The sequence below is a fragment of the Octopus bimaculoides genome, chromosome 19, assembly GCF_046866305.1.
Source record: "Octopus bimaculoides isolate indiv1 chromosome 19, ASM4686630v1, whole genome shotgun sequence".
In the NCBI taxonomy this organism is placed as follows: Eukaryota; Metazoa; Mollusca; class Cephalopoda; order Octopoda; family Octopodidae; genus Octopus; species Octopus bimaculoides.
Window position 1 is genome coordinate 33,366,304 of NC_142946.1, and position 17,652 is coordinate 33,383,955.

At 36.2% G+C, this 17,652-nt stretch overlaps 1 protein-coding gene across 50 annotated transcripts in view; it reads left to right on the plus strand.

Annotated features, from left to right (window-relative positions):
* The window catches only part of LOC106870491 (fas apoptotic inhibitory molecule 1-like), a 172,289-nt gene that overhangs the window by 843 nt on the left and 153,794 nt on the right, over nt 1-17,652 (plus strand). The window lies entirely within an intron of this gene.

Consider the following 17,652-nt stretch of genomic DNA (forward strand, 5'->3'; position numbering starts at 1 on the left):
ACACACACACGTCTGCCTATCTATCTATCTATCTATCTATCTATCTATCTATCTATGTGTATGTGCGCGTGGGCGTCTGAAGATTGAAAGCACCAAACTCGGAGTAATCATTTGTGAAGCTTCAGCCTCATAATATAAATCTCTGTTTATTTATTTTGAGCATATTCTTCTTGCTTACTTGCGTGCGTGCGCGCTCGCTCGCGCGTGCGTGTGCGTGTGTGTGTGTATACACGTGCACCCTGACATGGCAGAGTGGTTTAGAAGTTCGTCTCACAATCATGACATTCTGGATTCGTTTCCACTGCTTGGCATCTTAGACAAGTGTCTTTTATCATTAGAGCTTTTGGTCTTGCTAAGTTTTAGAAATAACCCTGGGTAGGCAGAAAGTGAGGAACTCCGTCGGGATGCACTATAATTGTAATTGAATTGTCTAGTCTTGTCATGCATCGTCACGCTGGTTTCGCATGAGAATTACATGAAGTGTATATGTGTGTGCGGGATACTCAACCACACTCACTAAAACTCAGTGAGAAGGCAGTTCACATGATCGAATACTTATATAATGATGGGCTAAAAAGAGATCCACTTACTGCACGGAACTCCCAGCCCCTGAGACACTTTGTAACTTCTGCTGATTAATAATTACAAAAATAATTGTTTTAGATTTTGGCACAAGGCCTGCACTTTTTTAGGTGAGGGGTCAAGTCGACCGTATTGATCCTTAACTGGTACTTTATTTTATCGATACCGAATGGATGAAAGGCAGAATTTGAATTCAACGTCTTAATAGAATTTGAACGTCTTAATAAAAATAATAATCACACACACACACACACACACACACACACACACACACACACACACACACACACACACACACACACACACACACACACACACAAAGGTAGAATAACATTTCTTTACTAGTCTTAATTATCGCAACTGTCTAACGAGCGGTTACGTTGAATTTTGAGTAACAGTTGGTGAAGTTTTTTTTCAATTTTAACAAATTAGTATACATATTTAGACTAATGGACTAAGCGGAGCAAGAGCACACACGAAGACGGAATGTGTCGCTGAAGAGGTCACAGATGTGTGGCGAAAGATTTCCGGACAATGGACATGAGCTAAAATAAGAACAATAATAAACGAGAGGAGAACGAATATATATATAGTGCGTGTGGTTTATTAGGGGGGAAATAAATGACCGTCCTGAAATACAATATCTGTTTCAACACAGGAATCTTGTAACACAAATTCATAAATGTGTCAGTATGTATGTGTGTGTGTGTATACACACACACACACACACACACACAATACATACATACATATATACAAGTAAGCACATAAAGCAAGGTGGAAAAATAGTATTCGAATACCAAAGATAGAGTATGTGCTGTGTGGTAACGAGTTTGCTTCCCAACCATAAGGTTCCGTGTTCAGTCCTACTGCGTGGTACCTTGGGCAAATATATCTTCTCCTGTAGCCTCGAGCCGATCAGTCTTGTGAGTGGATTTGGTAGACGGAAACTGAAAGAAGCCTATCGTGTGTGTGTGTGTGTGTGTGTGTGTGTGTGTGTGTGTGTGTATATATATATATATATATATATATATATATATATATATATATATATTTATATATATATATATAATTCCAGACACGTTACAGATTAGACTTCATTAAATAATGTACCGGTAAATAAAAACCAAGTTCTCAAAGTAGAATGACCGAAGAAGAACTGGGTGGATTTGCTACTTCCATCAAATCTGAAACCTTTTTGCTGTCAGTCCTAGAATGCACGTTGTCATTATTATTGTCCAAATAACATAACAAGGGATTTTATCTTCAGAGAGATATCTGAATCCAGCTGTTATTTTCGTCAGCACTATTGTTATGTTGCCATTTTTTGTTGTGAAGCTCAGATTAAACAGTCTCAACCATGTCCACTTTATCCTTTATTCAGACATGACATATATCAGTGCTCCGCAACCTTTTTCCTCTTGCGGTACACTTATAGTCTTTTCAAAATTCAGCACCACAACTAAAATTATAACTAAAAGTATTGGGAAAAAAATTATATTCACGCTACACTGCAGCACACCTAGCATCCACACCAGTGTGCTGTGGCATACCGGCTGCGGAGCACTGATATGTACAAGACAGGGCTATTCAGTGTGTCCTTTACTTTTGAACGATGTGTAATTGAAGAAGATTTGACTGCTATTTCTAACAAGTTGAGCGACCACTAAAAGGTTCACTGTCCGGTACCTATTGCTAATGCAATTATGGTTATTGTTGCGTTTGTTATTGCTCTTTGTTGATGTCTAAATAGCTCTGGTCACGTATTGTTACAGGAACGAGTGTCCGTTGTGAACACTATGATACTGGACAGTGCTGGATTGTCTGCATGATATTGTTACAACTGCAACATGCACACACTGGTATATATTTATACACACACATACACAGAGTAGACACATGAATGTTGTCATGTTTCAGCACACAGGAACATAAACATGCATACATACAGGCGCATGATCACACATACACAAACATATTGGCACGCGTTTAAAACACATACACACAAACCTATTAACACATATAGACACAAACACTACCCCGTATACACACACGCACATCCGCCACACAAGCAGACGTTTCTACATATAGACAACAAACATTTAAACACTTAGGCGCACGTTTAGACAATCAGTCGATATAGTCGCACAGGCACCCGTTGGCTATACAGGTAGGCGTTTAGTCTCACAGAGACAGACGTTATACACGCACATACATGTCTAGATACAATGCTATACGTCTAAATACAGACAGTACATAAGCATACACTCAAACATGCATATAAGTGTACACACATGCACATTGTTACCGAGAGAAAATACATGTATAATATGTCGTATCTGTTTATCGATAGACACAAATGCAATCTATAAACACATTGTGCTCTCTCTCACACACACGTACTTTTAGTGATAACAACAACACTGATGCAGCAAGCTTTATCTCGACGTCGTGCATAACCTACAGTAGGTATAGCAATATCTGAACTGTGCTTAAATAACAACAGTAGATGCAACACTATCAAGACTTGGTGTATGATAATAATAATATATAGACTGTGTGTATACAGTAAATATCACAGTATCGAATTGAGTGTATAATAATTTAATTAAATATAGCAATATTGAATTGGATGTATAGTAATTATAGCAGATATGGCACTGTCAGACTGGGTTCCATTTGAAGCATGGATATACTATGTTCAAACTGAGACAAGAGCACAAAAATTAGAAATAGCTATGATACCCTCAGCAATTGTAAACATCATTTATGTATGACACTCTCTACAGAAATAAACATTATCACATGATACCATCTATAATTATAAATGCTATCACATAATAACTACCACCCTTTAGTTATAAAAATTATCATGCAGGTATGATATCATCTATAGATGGAAACAATATTACATTTGTATGACACCATCTTTAGTAATGAACATTATTGCATAAGTATGATACCCTTACATTATCACATATGTATGTTATCACATATAGTGAAAAACACCATCGTATAGGTATGATACCCTAATAGTTATAAACATTATCACATAGGTATGATACCCCTGATAAGTGTAAATATTGCACATCTATGATACCACCTACAGTTATAAACATTGTTACATATGTATTTGATATCAGCTTTAGTGAAAAACATTATAACTTATTTATGATATTGCTATAAATATTAGCATACATGTATGTTATCCCTATAATTATAAGCATTATAACACAACCCTCGAAAGGAACAATAAAATACCCAGTATTATCAAATAGTGTTGAGGTTTGTGAATTATGTTTTCGCACATCCAATATTTTCACAACTTACACCTAACTATATACTTGTTGCACAATATTGCATGTGATGCGACATTGTGCATCATAACAATCATACATATTACATATAATGCATGTATTCATGCATATACACACACACATACATACATACATACATACATACAAACATATTCTTTATTCTGTTTGTGTTATCAGTCATTGGACTGCTGCCATACTGGCACATTGCCTTCAAGAGTTTAGTCGATAATACAGTGACAGCTGTAGTGATAGTAGCTATAACACAGAGAACTATGACACAAACAGCCACAGTAACACTTAAATTACCACCCTCCTGCATCACACTGTACTGTGGAAACAACAAAAATTTCCTTCTGTGTATGTAGTTGTATATGCATATATACATACATGACGATCATGATGATGGCTGTCCGGTCATGTCTTAGGAAGTCCATCACTAACCATTAGGAGCATGATGCATTCAGTCAAATTTATACTTTACACTTGTGGCTCCACTGATAACTAATGAGCCAGTCTCTTCATAAACATACATGCCTGCTGGTATTGTAGACCAAGCTTCCTCCCATTCACTACACTGTCAGTGTGTTTTCAAACAGCTCGCTTAAATTCATCATTCTGTTTTGAAAATATCCACTCTTTCCTTTACTTATTTCTGCTACTGGTGGCAATAGCAAGCATTGCTTTCCCAATTGACCTCTCATATTTCATATGCCTTCAACAAGGATTTTACACAATCTTATACATGCATATATAATTGTGCGTGTGTATGTGTGTGTGTATATATATATATATATATATATATATATATATATATGCACTATAGAACAAAAAATGGACTATATACCTGTTGTAACTTGGTTATCTATAGTCCGATGATATTTCGGAATTACAATTCCTTCTTCAGATCTTATTTGCTGGAGTCTCTGCTATAAACTTTTTTGTTCTATAGTGCATTGTTACACCATTCTAAACTTTTTATTCTTTACAAACAATACACAATGCTTCAAGCGAACTACAATACTCTCTTATATATATATATATATATATATATATATATATATATATATATATATATATATATATATATATATATATATATATATATATATATTTATACAAGGGGGTACCCAAAAGTAACCAGAAACGTTCTCTGTGGGACAAGCCTGTTGTAGTTTGGGCTTCCAGAAGCCACTTGATGCAACCCTCAGGCATCAGTCTGCTGACTGGCATTGTCTAGTGGAGTTGTACTGCCACATGATGCATCTTTGTTTTGCAGTGCTTCTCCCCTGAAATTCTGTTTTCTGTTGGGGAAAACAGTGTTTGAAACAGTTGTCATGCTTCAAACAGCTTAGCAGGACACTACCATGAGCAAAACACAAGTTTACGAGTGGTTTTCATGCTTTAGGAATGGTCACTTGTCACTTGAAGACCAACCTCATCTAGGACGTTCATCGTCCTCCCGAACGAATGAAAACATCACAAAAATTCATGAGGACTGTCACTGAACAATTGACAAACTTGTTGATATGATTGCTGTGTCCTGGAGATCCTGCCAACAGATTTTGAATGAGGAATTGTGAATGAAAAGAGTTGCAGCAAAATTTGTGCCTCAACTTAATACATGTTGTGAACTGAAAGAACAGTTGGAAGATGATCCAGACCTTTTTTTGAAAGTCATCACTGGTGACGAAAGCTGGTGATATGGAATTTGCAGATGTGGAAGAGGTGAAGAAAAAAACGACGGAGGCGTTAAAAAGCATCTTCACAAGAGTTCCAGCACTGCTTCAAACAGTGGAAAACTCATTTGGACTGATGCATTGTTTTAAATGGAGAATACTTTGAAGGCAATAAAAGTATAAACATGCAAAACTAAGTGAATAAAATAATATTGCAAAGTTCCAGTTTCTTTTGGGTACATCATCACCATCATTTAATGTCCATTGTTCATGCTGGCATGGACTGGACAGTGTGAGAGAGGAGCTGGCCAGCTGAAGAACTGCCTGGGCTCCATGTCTGTTTTGGCATGGTTTCTATGGCTGGATGCCCTTCCTAATGCCAACCACTTTACAGTGTGTGCTGGGTGTTTATATATAAATCTGGGCACTTATATATTAATCATGGTTTATAATCATTCAAAAGTAAGTAAGAAAATGGAGATATAACTTTTAATAAAAATGTATTATCTGCAAAAATCAAACACAGTCCCATACAACTGTTTCAATTAAGCCTAATAAATTAAACAGCAATGATTAAAATCATTATATTAGGCAGAATTTCTTCAGAGGGGTAGAAAAAGATTTTGCCAAATATAATGATTTTAGTAATTGCTATTTAATCTATTAGGCTTAACTGAAACAGCTGTAAGAGACTATGTTTATTTTTGCAGATAATAAATTTTTATTAAATGTTATATCTCCATTTTCTTACTTTTTTATGTATGTATATGTGTGTGTGTGTGTGTATATATATATATATATATATATATATATATATATATATATATATATATAGATAGATAGATAGATATATGTATATATATATGTATATATATATACTCATGTATATATATATATATATATATATATATATATATATATATATATATATATATATATATATATGTGTGTGTGTGTGTGTGTGTGTGTGTGTGTGTGTGTGTGTGTGTATGTATGTATAAGATCAGGCTGGGTGTGAAGTTGGGATATTTCTGGAGAAGCACTTGACCTCAATAATAGGCTATCAACACTGTCAGGATCAATTAAAGGTATCTAACAACCTATCTATAGATATGCATGCATGTCTAGTTATAAAATACTGTGTATACATATAATTTCAAAGCTATATGTATATATATATATATATATACACACACACACACACACACACACACACATACATACATAAATACATACACACACACATGCATACATATGTATATACATACATGCACACATACACATACACACACGTCTTTATAGCCTTTATCTATCCCATTATAAAGTTTATGTATATACAAGTACAAATTTGTATATGTAATTATATGTATGTATATATATATGTGTGGATATGTATGTATATCGATGGATATCATCATCGTCATCATCATCATCATCATCATTTAACGTCCATTGTCCATGCTGGCATGGGTTTGAGACGGTTTTACCAGATTTGGTAAGCTGGAAGGCTGCACCAAACTCCAGTCTGATTTGGTATGATTTCTACTGCTGGATGCCCTTCCTAATGCCAACCACTCAGTGAATGTAATGTCTGCTTTTATGTGCCACTATGCAACTTTATGTGCCATCATACAATCTGCCTTTCACTCTGAGAGAGAAACCCTATGTTGCCAGTAGAGGTAGGAGCTCTCTGAACTTTGCCCAGCTTAATCTTATTCTCATTGCTATGCTCTCGGAGCATCCACCTCTGCTACTAACTTGGTCACCTAGATAATGGAAGCTATCTACTACCTCTAGCTTACCCTACTGACCGTTAATAGAGTCTATTTTCTGTACATATTCAGTGTTTTTTGTACCTGTGCATCTTCCACACACAAAAGCTATTTTCCCTGTTAACCTTTCTCTGATATTGCTGCACCTCTTATGTGTCCAAAGCTTACACTGGGTGCATCTTATGGAGTTTCTACCCATGCCTTTTCTACAGATTGAGCAGAGCCATCTACCTGAAGGGATTTGTGATTTGTCTACCTTCCTACTTACTAAGACTTTGGTTTTTGCTAGGTTAACTCTAAGGCCTTTCAATTCTAGACAATGCTTCCATACCTGGAACTTCTTCTCTAGTTCTGGTAGTAATTTAGCTATAAGAACAATGTCATCAGCATAGAGGAGCTCCCAGGGGCAGCCTGTCTTAAATTGTTCTGTTATTGCCTGGAGGACTATGATGAACAAGGGGTGTGGAGTGGCTGAGGATCAATCCTTGGTGAACCCCTACTTGTACCCTGAATTCTTTGCTGTACTTGTTGCCAACAAATATATATTTATGTATATATGTGTATATATTTATATTTATATATGTGTATATGTTTATATATGTATATTTGTTCTAAGAACATCAATGTTTAAATGGGGATATTACCGCTTAAGATTAACACTGCCTCTGTCACTAATATATATTCTTTAACAAGCATACTGGCTAATGTAATAGCAGCACCTGTTCTGGCACTGTTTTTCTATTTATCGCTGGCAGAGAGAAAAGTTGCTGTTATCTCTAGCAGCTGAGTGTCCATCATTGATGAGACCATGGAAGGTAGAAATCATGTGATCTGGTGGTCTCAGCACTGGAAATGGCAAGATTTACCTTTCCGTTAGCGATATAAATAAGCGTGCATTTTGCACCAAAAGCCAATAAGAGAGTTTCTCTTGTAGTTTCTACTGCAGTATAGTTTGTTCTAACAGAACATCCACATTTAAGTGGGCAGAAGTGTTACATCTTTGCTGCCAAATGTTTTTTTTCCCCATTAGTGTCATGCATCACCAATCACATGTTGATTAGTTGCAGTCAAATTTTGTGTTGGGTTTTTATATTTTCTTCAGTCTCTAGCCAGTGTTAATTTTTTGATGTGTATGTTTGAATGTTAATTTTGGCATTGTATTACAATATGAGTGTGGTTTCCATAATTAATCTTTATATTTTTTTCTGCAATTTTTATAAAGTATTTTCTTCTAGTAGTTCCCTGTCTAGTTTCACTTTGTGATGTAATGTTGCACAATAGCTCTATGTTGCAAGTGCATGGTGAGTATGTTGTACTGGTTAATCCAGCTTAACAGCTCGTGTTCCAAAGTTTGCAAACCTAATAGTCAAAATTTGTGTGTGTGTGCGTGTGTGTGTGTGTGTATGTGTGTGTGCGTGAGTGTGTGTGTGTATATATATATGTGCTGAATAAATTATTGTCTAACTTATGCAAAAATGAAAATAGCACTAACATCTCATTTTAACAGATATATTTACCAAAATTAAATAAAAATATCTTGAAATACTAAAGAATAAATTTATTCAATAAAATCATCATTGGCTTCAACCACGGCCTCTAGATGACTTCGGAATCCCCTGCAACTCTTCTGGACGCTCTCCTTATTTAAGTTGGTGACTGATGCCATAATTCTTGCCTTCAGTTCATCTTTGGTGTTACAAGGAGTTTTGTTGGTCTCTCACTCAACTGCACCCCACACATAATAATCAAGAGGGTTGCAGTCTGGAGAGTTAGGTAGCCAGATATTAAGGGTAGTGTGGTCGCAGAAATTGTCTGACAGCCATGACTGGTGTCTTCTGCTTGTGTGGCATGGTGCAGAGTCCTGTTGCCAAACATAGGGTCTTCCAGCAGCCACCCTCTTCCCCCAGGGCATCACTACCTCCTCAAGGCACTTGATGTAGGCCTTCGTGTTGAGTTTGAGGCTGTGTGGGCAGATGAATGGCAGTATAACGTCGCCATCACTAGAGGTCACTCCAAACACCATGATGTTGACTGGATATTTGATTTTTATCACTCTCAGCACATGTCCTCAGATTGACACCCAAACACTCTGAAATGTTTGTATTGGAGCTTCCAGCATGAATGCCAAGCAGTACGGCATGTCGTTTCCAAATTTCTGGCTGAGTGAATTGTATTGTGGTGCTGTTTTTTTCACAGGCGGTGCCAAACTAACCCTACTATACTGTGTAGTTGACGAAATCAAAAATAAACAATGTACATGTGTGAAATTAAAAATATAAAATAGTGGCAATTTACCCATCACACCCTGTATTTGTATATGTATATATAGTTAAAAAATAAAGGCAGAAACAGCATGAAAGTATGTTTAAAGATTTATATTTGTTATATCAAGTGACTTTTATACAGTTTCGATGCATATGTCCACCTTCCCAAATATTAAAATTTGAAAGGCGAAAATTAGGGAATAAAAAGAAATTGGAAATTAAAAACAGTTCTCATATTTTGTACATAGTTAAGATCATGAATGCCCTTCTTAACACCAACCACTTTACAAAGTTCCTGGGTGCTTTTACACAGCACTGGCATGGGTGCATTTATGTGGCACCAGTACAAGCGCTTTTTGTGTGACACCAGCACCCATGAACCCAGCAACACTCAGCTGGAAAGGGATGCAGGAGATATGCCTGTATGCAAGGACAACCACAATTTTGTTTAGCTTGATGTGTCTTCTCAAGCACAGTAAACTACCTGGAATCTCAGTCCCCTGTCATTCCCTCTGTGAGGCCCAGTGTCTGAAGATCCTTTCTCACCACTTAGTCCCAACGTCTTCCTGGGTCTACTCCTTCCACAATTAGAGATTGGCATCTCTTGGTGCAACACTCTTCATCCATACACATCATGTAACCATACTAGCACAGTCTTCTCTCTTGCACACTACAATTGATGCCTTGTATTCCCAGTTTTTCTCCCGACTCACTTACACTTTGTTGTATATCCACACTGACATTATTCATCCGGTGGAGCATATTAGCTTCATTTATTTCAAGCCTGTGCATATCCTCAGAAGTCACAGCCCATGTCTCACTGCCATGTAGCATAACTGTTAGTACACAGCGAAGCTGTAAATATATATATATATACATATATATATATATATATATATATATATATATATATATATATACATGTTCACATATACATGTATATACTTATATATTATATATATATACATATATATATTGTATATATATTTATTTACAAATACAGATATGGACATCATAAATGTAGATATAGTTATATCTGTACATATGTCCATATATATATAGATATATGTGTGTATGTATATACATATATATCTTTTAACACCTGTACAAATACTTACACCTACACCTTCCACACACACAACTAGCCCCCCCCCCCCTCATATATGAAAGCACACTTCAAGTGTTGTCCACCGGTTTGGTAACACAGGTAGTTTCCATATGTCTTAGTTTCTTTGTCTCTCATCTACTGTCAGCTGAGAGGTACGGTAAATGTGGGTTAGGTATTTACGATCACAGCAATATAGTGACTACTACTGTCGACCACAACTTCTACACTACTATGGACTCTACCACTACCACCACCACCACCACTATCTCACCACCACCTCACCACTTCCACAATCACTTCCACAATCACTTCCACTCATCACCACCACCACCTCCTTCATAGTTGCTGTGAATGCTGAACCTGACAGTCTTTAGAATTATCTTTTGGCAACTTTACATTTCCAACCTTGCCAAAATCTACAACACAAAGGCTACATTTCCTCTCCAGTGCCAGAATTGAGATATCACACCCTCCTCCTGGCAAAAACCATCCTACTTGCAGTGACACAGTGATTAGAAGTGTGGTGGGACACTATTGCCGCTACACACACATACACACACACACACACACACACACACACACACACACACACACACGCATACAGTTATTCTCAGATCTTTGTTGGTTTGTTCATGGGTATTCCAATTTTTTTTATCAACTGATGGACCTAATCATTGAATTTCAGTATAAATGACTAAGTAATCCCCTGACATTTGTGCCTTTATTTTAAAATAATAATAATAATAATAATAATAATAATAATAATAATAATAATAATAATAATAATAATAATCTTTCCTTTATTCACCACTAAGGGTTTATATAAAAGATTGGGAATGGTACAGGACAACAAAGCACAAAAAGAGTGGGATTTAATCATGTAAAAATGTAATAATAAGAAAAATAATAACAAATAAATCCCCAAGAGAGGAAGGCTTTCAAGGGCTGCTTGTGGAAACTTCACAAAACCATGATTGCCCTCTCCACTTCATCTACCCTTGATCTAGAGATGCATGCTTAAGCTATGGTAAGTGTGGGTAAAATGTATCTTGGTAGTTATAGGTGTATTAGGAACTATTCTGAAAGATTTCTACAGATGGACAGAGGCAAGAGGCATAAAACCTAGTTTAATGCAGCTCCTGAAAACAGTGTTATTAGGGACAGCTAGGATACTTATAAAGGTTCTTGGTATCTAAGATTACTGATGTTAGGAATTTTTCTTTTCCAACAATCTAATCTGTTGTGCATATTTGAAATAATAATAGTCCTTTCTACAATTGGCACAAGGCCTGAAACTTTTTTGGAGAGTGTAAACAGTAAACTGATCAATTAGACCCATAGACCCATCCAGTGTGGAGTCACATTTTTTAACGATGGTAAGATGTTAATTGATGATTAGATCAATGCCAATATTCAATTGATATTTATTTTATCAACCCTGGAAGAATGAAAGGCAAAGTCACCTTGGCAGCATTTGAACCCTGAACATAAAGACAGATGAAATATTGCTAAGCAGTTTTTCCAGCATGCTAATAATAATGATAATAATAATGATATGATATGATATGATAATGATAATGACAAAGATAATGATAATGAGAATGAGAATGATAATAGATGACAGATGATAGATGATAGATGATGATAAATGATGATAGATGATGATAGATGATAATAGGTAATAGATAATAATAATAAACTAGAAGTAATGGGGGAGGAGGAATGGTGCAGGTAGAACTGTGCTATAAGACCTCTACAATAGCAATGAACAAGTACTTATCTAGTACTGAGGACTGGATGCTGTGGCTTGTGTGCAAACACAAAAGCAGCAAAAAATCACATTCTATTGTCAAGGAAGCTTGCAAATTTTCAAGGGAACTTGGCATTAACCCTGAATTAAACGAAGAACTTGAAACCACTGCCACAAAAAAGCAAGATGGATCAATCAGATTGCAAAAAAACGAAAGGGCAGAAACAAATTGAGGAGCAGTGGAGCCAGAAGCTTCTGCATGGACAGTATATACTTGGAAGCTGAAATGCTGATGTAGATCAAGCAACACCCCATCAGTGGCTGAGAAGCTCAGGACTGAAAGCAGAGACTGAAGGTCTCATATTGGGGGCACAAGATCAAAGCTTGCTTGTCAAAAACTACCAGGCTAACATTCTTCAAAACAGTTCTGACCCTAAATGCAGATTCTCTGATAAATTTGATGAAACATTAGACCATCTTGTCTCGGGATGTCCTGTGCTGACACCAAAAGAATACAAAAATTGCCACAATAGGGTAGGACAGTATTTACAATGGAATATATGTAAACACTACAAAATCGGTACTCCTGCTCACTGGCATGAGCATCATCTTGAGTCAGTCATTGAAGGTAAAAATGTCACTATCTGCTGGGATTTTCCAGTCAACACTGACAGAATGATCCAGGCTAATTGACCAGACATAGTCATTAAAGACAGAGAAGAAAATACTTGTAGACTAATAGATGTAAGTGTTCCCACTGATAAAAATATATCTGTAAAGGAATTTGACAAATTAAGTAAATATAAGGACCTGGAAATTGAAATACAAAAGATGTGGCATCTTAAAGCGAGATCTGTTCCTGATATTGTGGGTGCCCTAGATATGATAACAAAGGGATTTCAGAAGCATCTAGATAATATCCCAGGAGAACCATGTCTCAGAGAAATCCAAAAGATTGTGCTGACAAATACTGCCCATATCATTAGAAAAACCCAATCAGTTTAAATGTATGTGTTGTATTACATGAAGATATTTCGCTACTGCTCCTGCCAGTTCCCTTCCCTAAGCTTTCAGTCATACTGTAACACCTTTCACTCACCCTACTGTAACAGCCTTCACTCACATGCTGAGTGTGTCTTGGCGAGTGATTGTAGCAAACATGCAGATTAAAAATAAATAATAATAATAATAATAATAATAATAATAATAATAATAATAATAATCAAACCACAGCACATACCCAAGGCACACAGAGCTGTGCTCGGTAGTGAAGTGAAAGCACGTTATAAAAATAAAACTACTGAACAATGATAATAATAATAATAATAATGATAACAATAATAAGTGAGAAGTAGAGTTTATGTCAGTACATTTATTTCATGGTGTGTGTGTGTGTGTGTATATATATATATATATATATATATATATATATAATGTACTGATCCATGATAGAAAATTCAACAAAAAATGTACACCATCTGGTGAGAGATAAATATTATTTATTTAAAGGTCACAATACATGTATTAAAGCACTACTAATAGTTTCATATGTTGAGAAAACTCAAACATATTCTTCAGGCGCAAATCACATATCATAATGAACTAAAAATAGAAGAAATAGAAGAAACATGATCAAGCTGAGAAGGCAGCCTATAGAAAATGCAAACAGTCAACAATAGAAAACAAAAAACGGAAAAAGAAACTAAAATGTCTAAAGGTAAAAAGTGCTATCCTAACCACTCTAGTATTATTAATCAAGATAATAAGAAACCAAAAAATAGGCCTAGGAAAATTATTTGGTTCGCCCCTCTCTTTTCCTTAATATAAAAACTAACATTGGTAAAAGATTCCTGTCTCTCCTAGACAAACACTTTCCAGCCACTAACAGATACAGGAAAATATTCAATAGGCGTTCTGTGAAATTATCATATAGCTGCTGCCCAGATATGAAGAGTATCATTACATGTGGTCAATACCAAGAACCTGAATCCAGCTGCAACTGTCACAACCAGGATCTTGTCCACTTGACCAACGATGTAAGATTAACTCTATCTTACACGAGGCAGAAGTTAATGCAACCCTAAATAATAATACAACTGATAAGAAGACCTATATTGGATTATGTGAAGGAGAATTTAAAAATCGCTCTACCAGTCACATAGTCTCCTTCCCATGTAGGGACAAAAGTAAAGCTACTAAGTTGGCTAGCAACGTATGGACTGTGAAAGATAACGAAACACTGCATGTGATTAAATGGAAAGTAACTGAGGAATCCATACCTTATGTGAATGGATCGAATAAATGTAGACTTTGTTTGGCTGAAAGAGCACAGATCCTGTTCAGATTTAAAGATCCTTAACTCTCTATTCAACACCAGGTCAGAAACTTTCAGTGGTTGCATGCATATGTTTAAATATATTCTAAAGAATTGCAAAATTCCACCTATCTCTGACTGACTTGATATCTTTCTAGCCTTATCCTTTAAAGCGTAAGGAGGATAGCGCTTTTTACCTTTTGACACTTTAGTTTCAATTTCTATTTTTCATTTTCTGTTGTTTGCTGTCAGCATTTTCTGTATGCTGCCTTCTCAGCTTCATCGTGTTTCTTCTATTCTATTTTTTTTAGTTCGTTATGATATGTGGTTTGCACCTAAAGAATATGTTTGAGTTCTCTCAACACATGAAACTATTAGTAGCGCTTTAATACATATATTGTGACCTTTAAATAATAATGATAATATATATATATATATATATATATATATATATATATATATATATATATATATATATATATATATATATATATATATATATATATATATATATATATATATATATATAAGTTCCTCACCGATAATGGTGCTTTACATACCGAAGGGCTTGGTAAAAATTATTAATTATTAATTTATATATATATATATATATATATATATATATATATACACACACACACACACACACACACACACACATATATATATATATATATATATATATATATATATATATGCATTATCATCAGCATTTTAATGTCAACTCTTCTATGGTTGTATGAGTCAGACTGAGTTTACTGAGGTAGATTTTCAATAACTGGATGCCCTTCCTGTTGCCAACCTTCAGTTGTTTCCAAAGCAAAATAATATTTCCTCATCACCAAATATGTTTCCACAGAACATTGAAAATCAATGACACTTCTAGTATGAAAGTGACACTCATTTACAACTATCATGTGATGTGTATGCTTCAACATTCATCCTCCACTGCAGAAGTGTTAATGCTGCTCCCCTTAACGAAGAGGATAGGCCTGCAAGAACCCTTTGCCGTTGCCATGTAAAAGGCACTCATGTCAGTGCCAAGTAAGAGCACTCATGCTGGTGCCATGTTAAAAGCACCCCCTTCACACTGTAAAGTGTGTTGAATTAGAATAATATTAAGAACATTAAATTAGGATCTCTTGCTGTGTTTGTTGTTGCTTTTTATATTTGTAGTTTGAATTCTGCTACAGCTATTACTTGAGTGGTAGACGTTCTGTGCCGCTTGATTTAAAAGTTTATATTCACCAACTGGTACCTTGGGTATACCTTTAGCAAGCATTCAGGCCAGGTCTTCAGTTAAGATAGATACCTTCTTCCCTCTCTTGTTTCAGTCTCAAAGGTCTCACAAAAGGTTTGTGCATTACTCTTTCCTCTTTTCTAATCTAGGTAAAAAGCCTGAAATTTTTGGGGAGGGGGCCAGTCGATTAGATCAACCCAGTACATAACTGGTACTTAATTTATCGACCACGAAAGGCAAAGTTAACCTTGGCGGATTTGAACTCAGAACGTAAAGACAGAAGAAATACCGCTAAGCATTTCACCCAGTGTGCTAACGTTTCTGCCAGCGCGCTACCTTCCTCTCTCCTCTTTATTAAAAGATTAAAAAATTGTTTTGGCTAATATCTGCAGATAAATTCTGTAGTACAATAAAGCATTGAAGAAAAACAGTGATCATACTAGTAATTTAATAACCAAACAAGCTGCCAAGAATGTATGTCCATGAATAATGTGTGTGTGTGTGTGTGTGTGTGTGTGTGTGTGTGTGTGTGCGTGCGTGCGTGCGTGCGTGTGTGTAATATGTACAGGGTGTTTGGGTTAAATTTGACGGTTTGCATAAAAGGAAAAGAAAACAGTATTCCATCCAAAACTAAAAGTATTTTTAAAAAACCAAAAAAATATCAACCAGATTATAGCTGGGAGATAACATTTTACTCAATGTAACTGTCCTCAGCCTCCACTATGGCCTTGATATATATATATATATATATATAGATATCATCATCATCATCATCCTGAATGTCTGTTTTCCATGCTGGCATGGGTTGGACAGTTTGACCAGAGCTAGCAAGAAGGAGAGCTGCACCAGGTTCCAGTCTGATTTGGCTTGATTTCTATTGCTAGATTCTCTTCCTAATACCAACCACTTTACAATGTGTGCTGAGTGCTTTTAACATGGCACTAGCATGAGCACTCTCTTACATGGCACTGGCACAAGTGCTTTTTATGTGGAACCAGCACAGAACTCTTACAGGCCAATAATCTTCTTCACCAGGGGATGCAACCTTAACACTTCTGCTGTGGAGGACAGGTCTTCTTGAGTACAGCAAGGTGCCACGTATCTCAGTCTTTTGTTACCTCATCCAAAAGGTTCAGTATTCTTAGGTCATCCTTCTGTACTTCGTCCAATATCTTCCTAGGTGTACTTCGTCCCATGTCTTCCTGATTGATCCATCTAATTAAGTCTTTATATGCTGTTTATAAGTTACTTGATCACTGAAGACATTTTCACAAATCACTGAGACTAGTCCAGTTAATTTCGCTTTTTGTTTTTGACCATGAAGATCATCATCATCATCATCATCATCGTTTAACGTCCGCTTTCCATGCTAGCATGGGTTGGACGATTTGACTGAGGACTGGTGAAACCGGATGGCAACACCAGGCTCCAGTCTGATTTGGCAGAGTTTCTACAGCTGGATGCCCTTCCTAACGCCAACCACTCAGAGAGTGTAGTGGGTGCTTTTACGTGTCACCCGCACGAAAACGGCCACGCTCGAAATGGTGTCTTTTATGTGCCACCCGCACAAGCCAGTCCAGGGGCACTGGCAACGATCTCGCTCGAAAATCCTACAGGAGCCAGTCAGGC